A 12,868-nucleotide genomic window follows, 5' to 3' on the forward strand; every position below is an offset into this window, starting at 1 on the left:
AATAGCTATCAATCAAAGTACTCATCAATATAATTAATTACAAAATAATAAAGCTTGCCTTAATTCAATTATAGAGTAACTAGGCAGTACAAAATCCAAATTCCATCATCATTCATATCTTAATAATATCCGGTAACTGTTACCAGCATAGTCGTGGTCATTCATCTCACCAGAAGAACAACAAAAATTTTCTTTCTAAAAGTCTGTCTTAGAAAAACATTGTCCTATCATTTTCTCTTAGGAAAACTATTTGCACATTGCATGTCTGACTACCCTTATGTTAAAAAAGAAATCGCATACATTATTATTCCACAAACCAAATAAAATTACACGAAAAGATGAAAAACTTGATTCAAAATCTAGCAAATAAATGTAATTATTATTCCACAATTTGGATTCTATGAATATTATTAGGGTTACTTCTAAGTTTTAAGCTTTGCTTAAACCCTTTTTTTTTATAATTTATTCATGTCTCAACACTTGTAAAAGAGTAGGAAAATTATTACATCAAATATTCATGTAAGATAATATAAATTAAAAAAGATCGACTATGCTATATGTACACTAAAATTAATTATTAAAGTCAACTACCAATATAAAATACATATAAAAATATAAATACATATTGAAAATAAATTAAACTACATATATATTTAAATATGAATACATTGATAGTTAGAAGGTTCAGACAAACTAGGTTTTAACATTTTAATACATGCTTAAACTAATTAATTCTTAGCATTATTATATCCAGCATGATTCTAAAATTCGGGTATTCCTCTCTTAGTTCATGACCCCCAAGTGATACTAACAGCTACAAGTTACCAATATAAAAATAAAGAATAAAAAATTCTCGACAATTTTTTTTTCTTCTAAAAATTCATTATACAATGATTTTGTCTAAGAAACTATATGATATTTTGGTTGCTAGATAGAGTGTATAAGGGATAAGAGTGAGAAGAGTGAGTTAGAGTCAGGGTAAATATGTAAATATTCAGGGGATAACATAATTTAGTTAGTCAGCATTTCTATTGTAAAGTTAGTATATATATATATATATATATATGTGATGCGTGTATTTGATTTTAGTGTGAAAAGTAATAAGAAATATCTTTCCATTACTCTTTGTTTCTACTCAATTTTCTCTGTCAAGAAACCAGCACTTGCTACATAGCTTCTTGCTGCATCCTTTATGGTATCAAGAGCCACCATTTCATCATTAGATCCACAATGGAAATCACACTATCAGATTCAACAAAGAAGACCTTCTCACCCATTGCTGAAAAACTCAATGAAGACAATTACTCAACTTGGAGATATTTTGTACTTCTTACCCTTGAAAGTTTGGGTCTCGAAACCCACCTTGATCCATCAAAGGCTCCAGAACAATTCACATCAGATGCCACCAAGAAAACACTCACTGAATCAGAAGAGTTCAAGAATTGGCGAAAGCGTGATAGAACCCTCACAACCTGGCTGGTAGCTTCGATGACAAACCCCTTCAAGAACAAAATCATTCATCTATCCAAATTTTCTGATGTTTGGAATCAAATAGATGAATACTTCCAAGCTGTCTCCTCTGCGCGTGTACAAAGCCTCAAGAGTCAACTACGATCCTGCAAGAAGACTGGTCCAGCAACTGAGTACCTTGCCAAAATTCGCAAAATTGTGGATTCCTTGTTTGCTGTGGGATATGAAGTACCAGAAGATGATCACCTTCAAGCTATCATTGATGGGCTTTCTGAAGATTATGCCGTATACATCTCTTCCGTCACAGCAAAGAGAGGATCTTTCCGAGTTGTTGAGGCTGAAGCATTTCTCCTCTCCCATGAAGAGATGCTCGAGCGCTTCAAAAAACCTGATATTGGTATGCCAACTGCTCATTATGTTCAAAATTCTCCATCGGGCTTTGATTACAACCGTGCCACCGCCAATCGACGCGGCCGTGGAGGCAGAAATGGCCGTGGTGGTGGACGTTTTGGCTTCAATAACAATAATTCAAGAGTGCAGTGTCAACTATGTGGAAGATTAGGGCATGTGGTGTGGAACTGCTACCACAGATTCGACCATTCGTTCAATCCCAATTCTGGAAATCCTTCTACGACACCTCAAATTCCATACATCAATGCACACCCACCACCTCCCCCCGCGAATTTTCACCAACCAACAGCCTTTCTCACTGCCCCATCCTCATCATTGAGTGATGCATCCTGGCTTGCAGATTCTGGTGCCAGCCACCATCTCACACCAGACCCTTCAAATCTTCTTTCTTCTTCTACGAGTAACACAGACGCAAATCAAGTATTTGTAGGTAATGGTACAGGTATTGCCATCAAGAATTCTGGCTCTTCTATCCTTTATGATAAATATGCTAATATCTCTTTCTGTTTAAAGAATTTGCTTCATGTCCCTCAAATTACCCAGAATTTGCTAAGTGTGTCCAGGTTTGCAGCTGAAAATGGGGTTTTCTTTGAATTTTGGCCTGATTTTTGTGTTATCCGTGATCAGGCTACCAGGGACTTTCTCCTACAGGGCATAGTTAGAAATGGAGTTTACTCCTTTGACACTCTCAGAGTTCCTAAGCCTAATACTCAGGACACTGCTTTAAGCTGTAATTCTAATTTTCATCATGGTGTTGTTCCTGATTTAGACAACTTCAATTCAGCTCTTTGTAATTCTACTGTCATCAACAATTCTAATTTCACTGCTTTCAATACTCAATGTAATGTGAATAGTAATATTGTTCTATGGCACAAAAGACTTGGCCATTGTGCCATGAAAACTGTGCTTACCATCATGAATAAATGCTCCATTCCTATTACAAATTCTGCATCTTCCTTACAATATAAGTGTGAAATTTGTCCTCTGGCAAAGATGCATAGATTGCATTTTGACCAAACTGAAACTGTGTATAGTGCACCATTGCAGTGTGTTTTTGTTGATCTATGGGGACCATCCCCTGTGACTTCCCGAAATGGTTATAAATATTATGCCTGTTTTGTAGATGGTTTTTCAAAATTTACTGTTATTTTTCTTTTACAGAACAAATCTCAAACTTTATTAGCCTTTCAAAATTACAAGAAACTGATGGAAAAACAAACTGGTCACAACATTAAATCCCTACAAACCGACAAGGGAGGTGAGTTTCTTTCTAAAGCTTTTACTAGCTTTCTTGTTACTGAGGGTATCCAACATAGAATGTCATGCCCTTACACACATCACCAACAAGGTAGTGTCGAAAGAAAGCATAGACATATTACAGAAATGGGACTTTCCCTATTAGCTACAGCATCTCTTCCTATGGAATTTTGGGAAGATGCGTTTATTACATCTATTTACATCATTAATCGATTACCCACTAGTGTGTTGCAAAATAAAAGTCCTTATGAAACTCTATTTCACCATACTCCAGATTTCACTTTCTTTAAAGTATTTGGATGTGCATGCTTTCCTTTCTTAAGACCATATAAGAATGTTAAATTTGACTATAAATCTGAAATGTGTCTTTTTCTTGGCTATGATCCTCATCATAAAGGTTATAAGTGCATGACAAAGAATGGTAAGGTTTACCTTGCAAGGCATGTTAGCTTTATTGAAACTTTATTCCCCTATCATTCTATGTTTTCTAATTCTGCAATCAAGTTTACTGTAGATACACAAGATTATATTCCTGAATCCACTAAGTTTGAAATACAAATACCTTCATCCTCACCCTCTTCTACAGAAAATCCCTCTCTCCCAGCATCCTCTGTCCTGCCAGAACCACCAAATACCACCTCTAATGATTCCCCTATTCACATCAGACCTTCAATTTCACAAATATCAGACCCCCCATCTCTGCCTTAACCCCATTCACCTATCCCTGTTAGTGGCTTAAAGAGAGGTTTACCCTCCATTACACCTACAAACACCCATTCCATGATGACAAGGGCCAAATCTGGAATACACAAGCCAAAAGCATTCAACACACAGGTGGTTGATCTTGTTTACAGTATACCACTTACAGTTAAGCAGGCCCTTAACTGCCCTCATTGGAAGAGAGCAATGGACGCAGAAATTCAGGCTCTAGAGAGGTGTAATACCTGGACTCTTACAGAACCACCAGCTAATGCAACAGTAATAGGAAGCAAATGGGTTTTTGCAATCAAGAAAAATCAAAATGGAGAGATTCTTAGGTATAAAGCTAGGCTGGTGGGCAAGGGTTTTCATCAAAAGGAAGGTGTGGACTATGAACAGATCTACTCACCAGTAATTCGACCAACCACAGTAAGAGTTGTGTTAACCATTGCAGTTTCCCTGGGCTGGCCATTAAGGCAATTTGATTTTGACAATGCCTTCTTAAATGGCACACTGGAAGAAAATGTCTACATGGTTCAGCCTCAAGGGTATGTTCATCATAACAGTTCATTAGTTTGTAAGCTAAATAAAGCTATATATGGCTTGAAACAAGCACCTAGAGCTTGGTTCAAGACCTTAACAGATACTCTCTACAAGTTTGGGTTTAAAAGTACTAAATCAGATGTGTCATTATTTGTTAGACACAATTCTTCTAATGTGACTTATTTGTTAGTGTATGTGGATGACATTATAGTCACAGGGAACAATTCACAGGAAATTGAAACTTTAATATCTCAATTACATGGAAAATTTTCTTTAAAAGATCTTGGCAGATTCAACTATTTTTTAGGTCTTGAAGCTACTTATCTTCCCCATGGAGACCTTCTGATATCTCAAATGAAGTATGCCAAGGAACTATTACTCAAGGCTGGAATGAATAATTCAAAGCCTTTGCCAACGCCAATGTCGACAGATTTGAAACTCTACTCCTCTGATTCAGAACCATTTGAAAATCCAACAAAGTACAGATCTATAGTTGGAGCCTTACAGTACTTAACGATGACCAGACCAGATATTACTTTTGCAGTGAACCGGGTGTCTCAGTTTGCTCATGATCCAACCCTTAAACATTGGAAAAGTGTGAAGAGAATACTTCGTTATGTGCAAGGTACAGTAGAACATGGAATTGTTTTTACCAAATCCACTAATTTCAGGATTCTTGCATTTGCAGATTCTGATTGGGGAGGTGACTTGGAGGATCGAAAGTCCATCACTGGATTTTGTGTTTACTTGGGTAATAACCTGATATCATGGAAGAGTAGCAAGCAGACAAAGGTCAGTAGAAGTAGTACAGAAGCCGAATACAGAGCTATGTGTGCAGCCCAAACTGAAATCATCTCTGTCCAGCAACTCTTGAGTGAATTACATATACCACAACCTACACCGCCTACCATCTACTGTGATAATCAGAGTGCTTGTCTCCTAGCTGCTAATCCTATACTGCATAGTAGATGCAAGCACCTAGAGTTGGATCTTCATTTTCTTAGAGATCTAGTCAATCAGAAATCTCTTTTTGTGGCACATATTCCATCCCCTGATCAAGTTGCCGATTGCCTAACTAAGCCATTATCCCAGCACTTATTTGACAGATTCAAACACAAACTGAGGGTATTCTCATGTCCATACCTCAGTTTGAGGGGGGGTATAAGGGATAAGAGTGAGAAGAGTGAGTTAGAGTCAGGGTAAATATGTAAATATTCAGGGGATAACATAATTTAGTTAGTCAGCATTTCTATTGTAAAGTTAGTATATATATATATATATATATATATATATATATATATATATATATATATATATATATATGATGCGTGTATTTGATTTTAGTGTGAAAAGTAATAAGAAATATCTTTCCATTACTCTTTGTTTCTACTCAATTTTCTCTGTCAAGAAACCAGCACTTGCTACATAGCTTCTTGCTGCATCCTTTAGAGTGAATATTATATGTAAGCTAGATGAAAGTGAACGCATTTTTATTTTTAAAATGGTACCGAAAATGGTGATTGGCAAGAAAATGGAGCAGTAATGGTGATATACAGCAATGTGGTTATACTATTGGAAGCAAAAAACTTGGTGTCGAGTTCTTTGATTTTAAATTTTTAATCCTTTTAAAATAAAAATCGTCATAACCGATTTATTTAAAAATATTTTTTATCTTTTGTGAATTGAAATCGCCTTGGCCTATTTCTTCTTATTTTCATTTTTTTCCTAAGGAAAATCGATGGCAACAATTTCCTTATTAAATAATATTTATATTTAAAAAAATTGCCCCAAACGATTTTTATTTATATAAATTTTAATTGATTAAATATTGAAATCGTCTCCACCGTTTTGTTACATTTTTTAATTTAAAAAATAAAATAAAATAACAAACGCCCCTTAGGATTTTTGAACTTACAAAACGTCATATTTTGGTAAAACACAAAATATCCCAATAATTACTTAATAACTTTTTTAAGCGGATAAATATTTCCTATATAATTTATTCGAAAACATAAAGTTTATTAGACAAATTACTTTTTAAATAATAAGTATATTAACATAAGAACTTAACTAAAGTCGGGGACTCATCGATCATATCATTATTCATATTATCATTGATATTTAATTTATTTTATTTTTTAAATATAGCTTGGATCATATAATCGATCGACAAAATATGAAGTTGTTATCATAACATAACTTTATTTGTCTTAATATTGAGTTTGTAACCGAATTTAATTAATATATCATTGTCAACTTAAGACAAAACGATCATAATATTAGTTTTATTAGTTTTATTGATCAGAACGGTTTGAAAATAATTTTTGAAGTATAAAGCCAACCCAAATTTGATAGATAAAGAGAGATAAAATTGAGAGGAGATACACAAAAATATATACTAATTTAGTTAATTATGTCTACATCCAATTCTCAACTAAGAGCAAAGTTTCATCATTATGTAAATAAGTGCTATAAAATATATTTTTTAAATATTTCTCACACTTAGATAACTCATATAATATTATAATTAATTTAAAAATTATAAGATATTATTATCTCAATTTTTTTTAAAAATAATTTTGCCTCGGATCAAACACATCAATTTAAAAACTCTAAACATTTCTAACACTTTCTTAGGTCTTACGATTAATTATTCAAATAAGTTTTTATGAATGCCATTAATTAAGTCATTAACAAAAACACTAATTTGATTTACCATTTAAATTGAAATTAAAGGCTAATTTAATCATCGGATGAAAATTGAAGGAGCAATTTAATTGTTATAAGTCTGATATAATAGGTTGCAATACTGCCATTGTCCCGTCTTATTAAGAGAAAGTTAAGGAGTACATTTTTATTAAAATTTAGTTAATATTTAATTAATAAAAGAATAATTTTATATTATTAAATATAATTTTATATTATCAAAAATATTAACAATAACTAATTAATACCTATAAATTATAAAATTTACTAATTCCTAATACTTTTTAAAAATTCTTTTGTCTATTTTTTATATTATTTTAGAAAAAGGTCATTGTCAAAGACTACATATAATTATATGTGTTATGCATGCTATTAGTATTATTAAACCCCTTTTTCATTATTTTTCAAAGACCTTAGATATTTTGCATGTCCTCTCCTCTCCATTAGGAATGGACCCAGCCATATATGTTGATAAGGGTAATCATGATTTTGAGACAAATGCATCAGCATTAGGCCTCCATATATTAAGAGAGTAAAATAATAATTATCAAGCAAAGTATTCATTAATTAATATAATAATTATTTTTAAAAAACATAACCATCATTTCTTTTTTTTTTTGAATTTTTTTAAATTTCTATTGTTGTTGATTTTGAATTTAAAGTTGCGATTGATAATTGCTAAATTTTTGTTAAATTAAAAATTTTTATTCATTTATTTTGTGGATATTGCTATTGCTATTGATTCATTTTATTGTTGCTCCTGCTGAATTTAGTTTGTGGCGGTGTGATAGTGATTTAGAAAGAAAGAAAATGTGATGGTTATGGTGGCAATGGTAATGGCGATGAGAAAAGAGAGAAAGAGAGGAAGAGAGATGAGTAGCGATGATGATGATGCAGAGAAGTTAGTGGTGAGGGTAAGAAAGATTTTTTTTTGTATAATGTTTTGTAATGTTGAGGATGATTTTAATACGAAAAAAAGGTCGGGGCAATTCTAATTTTGATCCAAGACTTTAAAAACGAAGAAAATACTTAACCCTTAGCATTTTAAATGCAGGTAATTTGTTTTATTTTTTTTTTAATGAATCAAAATCAAAGTGCTAAAATACTAAAATTAAACATAAAAAATGTAAGTAATTAAGTTAACGTTAAAAAATATATATTTTAAATGAAGACTTGTATGCAATTGTTTTTATGTAAAATTAATAGTTCAAAATTATTTATAATAATTTAATCAAATATATTAAATCATTTAACGATTTTAAACTAACAATTTTATATAAAGACAATTACATGTGAATTTTCACAATATATTTTACTCAAAAAGCTTGGTTTATGTTTGATACTACTCTTTCTAAAATGCAAGTATTATTGTGAACAAAATCTTTTTATAAATAATTGTGTCGTAATATGATCGTTTGATTTAATATTTAACTCTACAAGATTATTTTATGATAATTTTTTTATATATATATTTTTACGGAAAAATTTTGCATCCATGTATTTTTTACATAGTTGTTAACCAAGTAATTTCCTCCATACGCGCGTCTCCCACCCTTCACTCATTTTCCATATATGCGCTACATATAACGTGCTGCAACCTAAAGTTTTACTCAACGTAAACCTTCTGCTGCAACGTAAACCACCACCACCTCCTCCTCCTCCTCCTCTTCTCCTTCTTCTTTTCCTCCTTCTCCTTCTCCTTCTCCTTCTCCTTCTCCTTCTCCTTCTTCTTCTTCTTCTCCTTCTCCTTCTCATTCTCATTCTCATTCTCTTTCTTTCTCTTCTGGTCGCGTTCATCTTCTCGTTTTCTTATTTCGATCTGGTTACGTTGTATTTATCTTTTTCCTATTCTTTTTCGTTTTCTTCTTCGATCTACACTTCTGAAACGAATCAAACTGACAAAGTTTGGATTATTCAATTTTGAATCGAATTGAATGGAATGCAATTGCTAATTTGAATTGAATTAAATGGACGAAGGTGTACTGAATTGAATTGAATTGAATTGAGTTGATAATATGTAAATTGTAGGCAGAGTTATTTGAATTTGATTTTATATAATGGATTATGTTTCGTTCACTAAGTACTATACAATTGTTTCACCATGAGTACTGTGTTCGGATCATTCTGCAGAAAGCTGTTTAAATTTGATTTTATATAATGGATTATGTTTCTTTCACTCAGTACTATACAATTGTATTGTGTTAGGTTCACCATGAGTACTATGTTTGGTTTACCATGAGTACCGTATTTGGTTCACCATGAGTACTGTGTTCGGTTCATTCTGTACTATTCAAAACTCTTCTTCCTCACCTTCTACTGCTTCTTCACCAGAGAGAGAAGGAGGAAAAGACAAAAAAATATAGCAGCAACAACAACAAAAGAATGACGATAGGGTTTTAGGGTTTAGGGTATTAGGGTTTAGAGTTTATGGGTTCAGGGTTCAGTGTACAAGGGTTCAGTGTGTTTCAAACTTTTGATTCGTCCCATGTATTAATTTTGGTTCATGGTGTTCATGGTTGAGAGTTTAGGGTTTAAGGGTCTAGGGTTTAGAGTTCAAGATTTTAGGGGTTTAGTGTTTACGGTAGGGTTCAGGGTTTAGGGTTTAGCATTCAGGGTTCGTTCACTCAGTACTATACAATTGTATTGTGTTCGGTTCACCATGAGTACTATGTTCGGTTCACCATGAGTACTGTGTTCAGTTCATTCTGTACTATTCAAAATTCTTCTTCCTCACCTTCTACTGTTTTTTCACCAGAGAGAGAAGGAGGAAAAGACAAAAAATACAGCAGCAACAACAATAAAAGAATGACGATAAGGAGAAAACACGCGAAGAATAAGGAACACGAAAAAGTAGGAGAAAGAGGAACGCGAAGAAGAAGGCAAAGAAGAAGAAGAAAATGCTCTGTGCGTAAACGAGCGTGAAAAGAAGAAGAAGAAAAAGAAGAAGCGTGAAGAAGAAGAAGCGATGGGCAAAAACGATTTCGTATGTGTTGGGCACGTGTATTTCACGTTTCATTTAATGATATTGAATTTTTTTAGTGTTGGACTAACTTAGTTACATGGATGTGTAGCATCCCCTATATTTTTATTACATTATTGGTTGTCTATGTTACACAGGAAGCAAACCAACAAGAAACATTTAAGCATGCCTTGGATATAGTGAGATTCTAATGTTACTTGTCTCCCATTATTTGTTGATGTAGGATAAACGGATTTTTTTTAAAATTAAAAAAAATATTTCTTTTTGTTCAATGTCAACGTAAAAAATTGTACACAAATATACGTATTACTACTTATATCGGTAAATAATATCATTGAATTATTTATTATTTACAACTGTAGAAATATAAATATCTAATTTGGTGTTCATGTAAAAACAATTAAACTGTTTTTTAATATAAAATAAAAAATAAAATATATTTTTTTATCTTTAAATTTTTTTTAAAAAAATAGAACAATTTATTGACAATTTTACAAAAATAACCTTCAAATACAAATAAATCAAACATGATAGTCATGTATTATTACTAGATTGGGTCTAAATTTTTAAAAAATTTAACTATCATAAGTATATTTATTGTAAATAAAAAATTTTAAAAATAAAATTAAAATAAAATAAAATTTAAGAATATTTTAAAAATTTTTGATAAATTTTAAAAACAAAAAATATATTTTACTTTAAAATAAATTAAAGAGTGAAAGAAAAGATAAGGTTATTGATGGGCAAATTGAATGGTAGCCAACCTATCCCCTTGATGTTATGTGGCCAATTTGACCATATATATATAAAACAGAACTTCCAATAACTAAGAATGGATGAAAAGTTTCCATCTCCTCTCAATATTTGTTTTCTTTTTTCACCATACCATATACCTTCCAACCAAGTTGTCTATTTTTTTTTGGTGAAGGGAAAATTAAGTTTGGGTTTTCATGGAAGAAAAAAGCAATTGAATCTTAAGCAAGATTCCACCCTTCTCAATCAATCAACCTCAACATACACCATGTCCCATTTTCTGTATTTTAATGTAATATTATTGGCTTGTTTGGGTGAACTTCTAAGAAAAGATCTTTTTTCGAGTTATCTTTTTTTAAAAGATCTTATAGAGAAGTAAAAGTAATTTTATGTTTGGATATCTCATGTAAAAAGGTCTTTTTATCTATCAATTATGTTTGGGTATAACAATATAAAAGTACTTTTTGTTTATTTATTACATGAAAAACATCTTTTTTTTAAGGAAAAAAGATCTTTTAAAAAAAGATGTAAATTACAGCTTCTCAAAAAAGATCTTTTTTTTATTTTACTAGTGCTTTTACTTTTACTACTAGAAATTTGCCAAACACGTTAAAAAATAAAAAAAAAATCTTTTTTTCCATTGAAAAAAGGTCTTTTTTTAACAAAATAATGGCGCCCAAACATGCACTATATACGTTGATAATTAAAAGACAACAATTTAAATTTTCTTTTTCTACTAGATGTGGAGTAATCATCAAGATGAATTGCATCAACTCTTGGATACGAGGGAAAGCAAAGTAAGTAATCGGGTTACTTAATAATCACCTACCATTGACGAAATCCTAAATTAATGCACAAATAATTGAAATTTGATATGAATGGTAGCTATGATAACGCACTTTGTATATGCTATATTGCTTGCAAATTAAAACCTCTCTTTAAGTCATGATTAAACTCACACTACCTACCTAGGATTATTAGGAGTGCTTAGACTGAAGAATTAAACCTAGATGCACTTAGAAAATTTGAAGAAAAAAAAAAACTTTTAAAGACAAAAGCATAAAATCAACTTCAGTTTAACAATACAGGTATAACCAAAAATTGATCAACCTTAGTCAAGTTGCAAGTGAAATTATATTATTGGTCCACTTGCAAGAGCAGATTTTATCCTGGCCCATTTGCTTAGAAGACAAATTGCAACTCATCTATTATATGAAAGTGATGCAGAAGGGTATAGAAACTAAGGATGCCATATCACCAGAAGAAAAACACTATCAAAAAATTAGGGAAAAAGGGGGAAATATTAAAAATAAATATTGTGAAAAGGATTTAACATTTTTCTCTTGATGTGTTGTAAAGTAAGTCTCTCGCTATTTATTTTAAAATAAAATTAAATGAAAAATGTAAAAAAAAAAATTATATAATAAAAAATTATATTTTTAAAATATTTAATAAAAATTTGAAAATTTCATTTCCTGCATCAATCAAGCAGGTCAAGAGTCACACGTATTTAAATAACAAAACCTTGGACACCTGGAAAGAGAATTAAAGACGGTAATCTTTGGGCAACCTCATAAGTTAATACACATGTATTTTTCTAATAAGGAATGTTTTGGTGAAATTTCTGTGTTGAATATTCATCATGTTATTATTATAAAATAGAAAATTCAGATTTAACTGAGCATAAATAATCTATACTCCTTCTTTAATATAATTAAGTGGTAAATAAAAAAATTAATTTTAATAAATTGTCAGTATAAAACAGTTTTATACGTATATTCAATCGCATAATGTCATATCATTTAAAAATAACTACTATTAAAATTAAAATCAATAAAAAAAGTATTTAAAAAATATTTTACTTATTCTTTTCTTTTTTTTTCTTTATATGAGTATATTGCTTCTACAATCCAAGAATGAAGGAAGTTTAGGAAGTTAGTCAAAATTTCAAGGAACATATACTTTGCTTCAAAGCACCAAAAATTAAAAAAAGAAATTCTTTTCCCTTCCAAGCACAACAAAATTAGGATCATCCATACTCCACACATC

Source organism: Arachis hypogaea, chromosome 1 (assembly GCF_003086295.3).
Source record: "Arachis hypogaea cultivar Tifrunner chromosome 1, arahy.Tifrunner.gnm2.J5K5, whole genome shotgun sequence".
Taxonomy (NCBI): domain Eukaryota; kingdom Viridiplantae; phylum Streptophyta; class Magnoliopsida; order Fabales; family Fabaceae; genus Arachis; species Arachis hypogaea.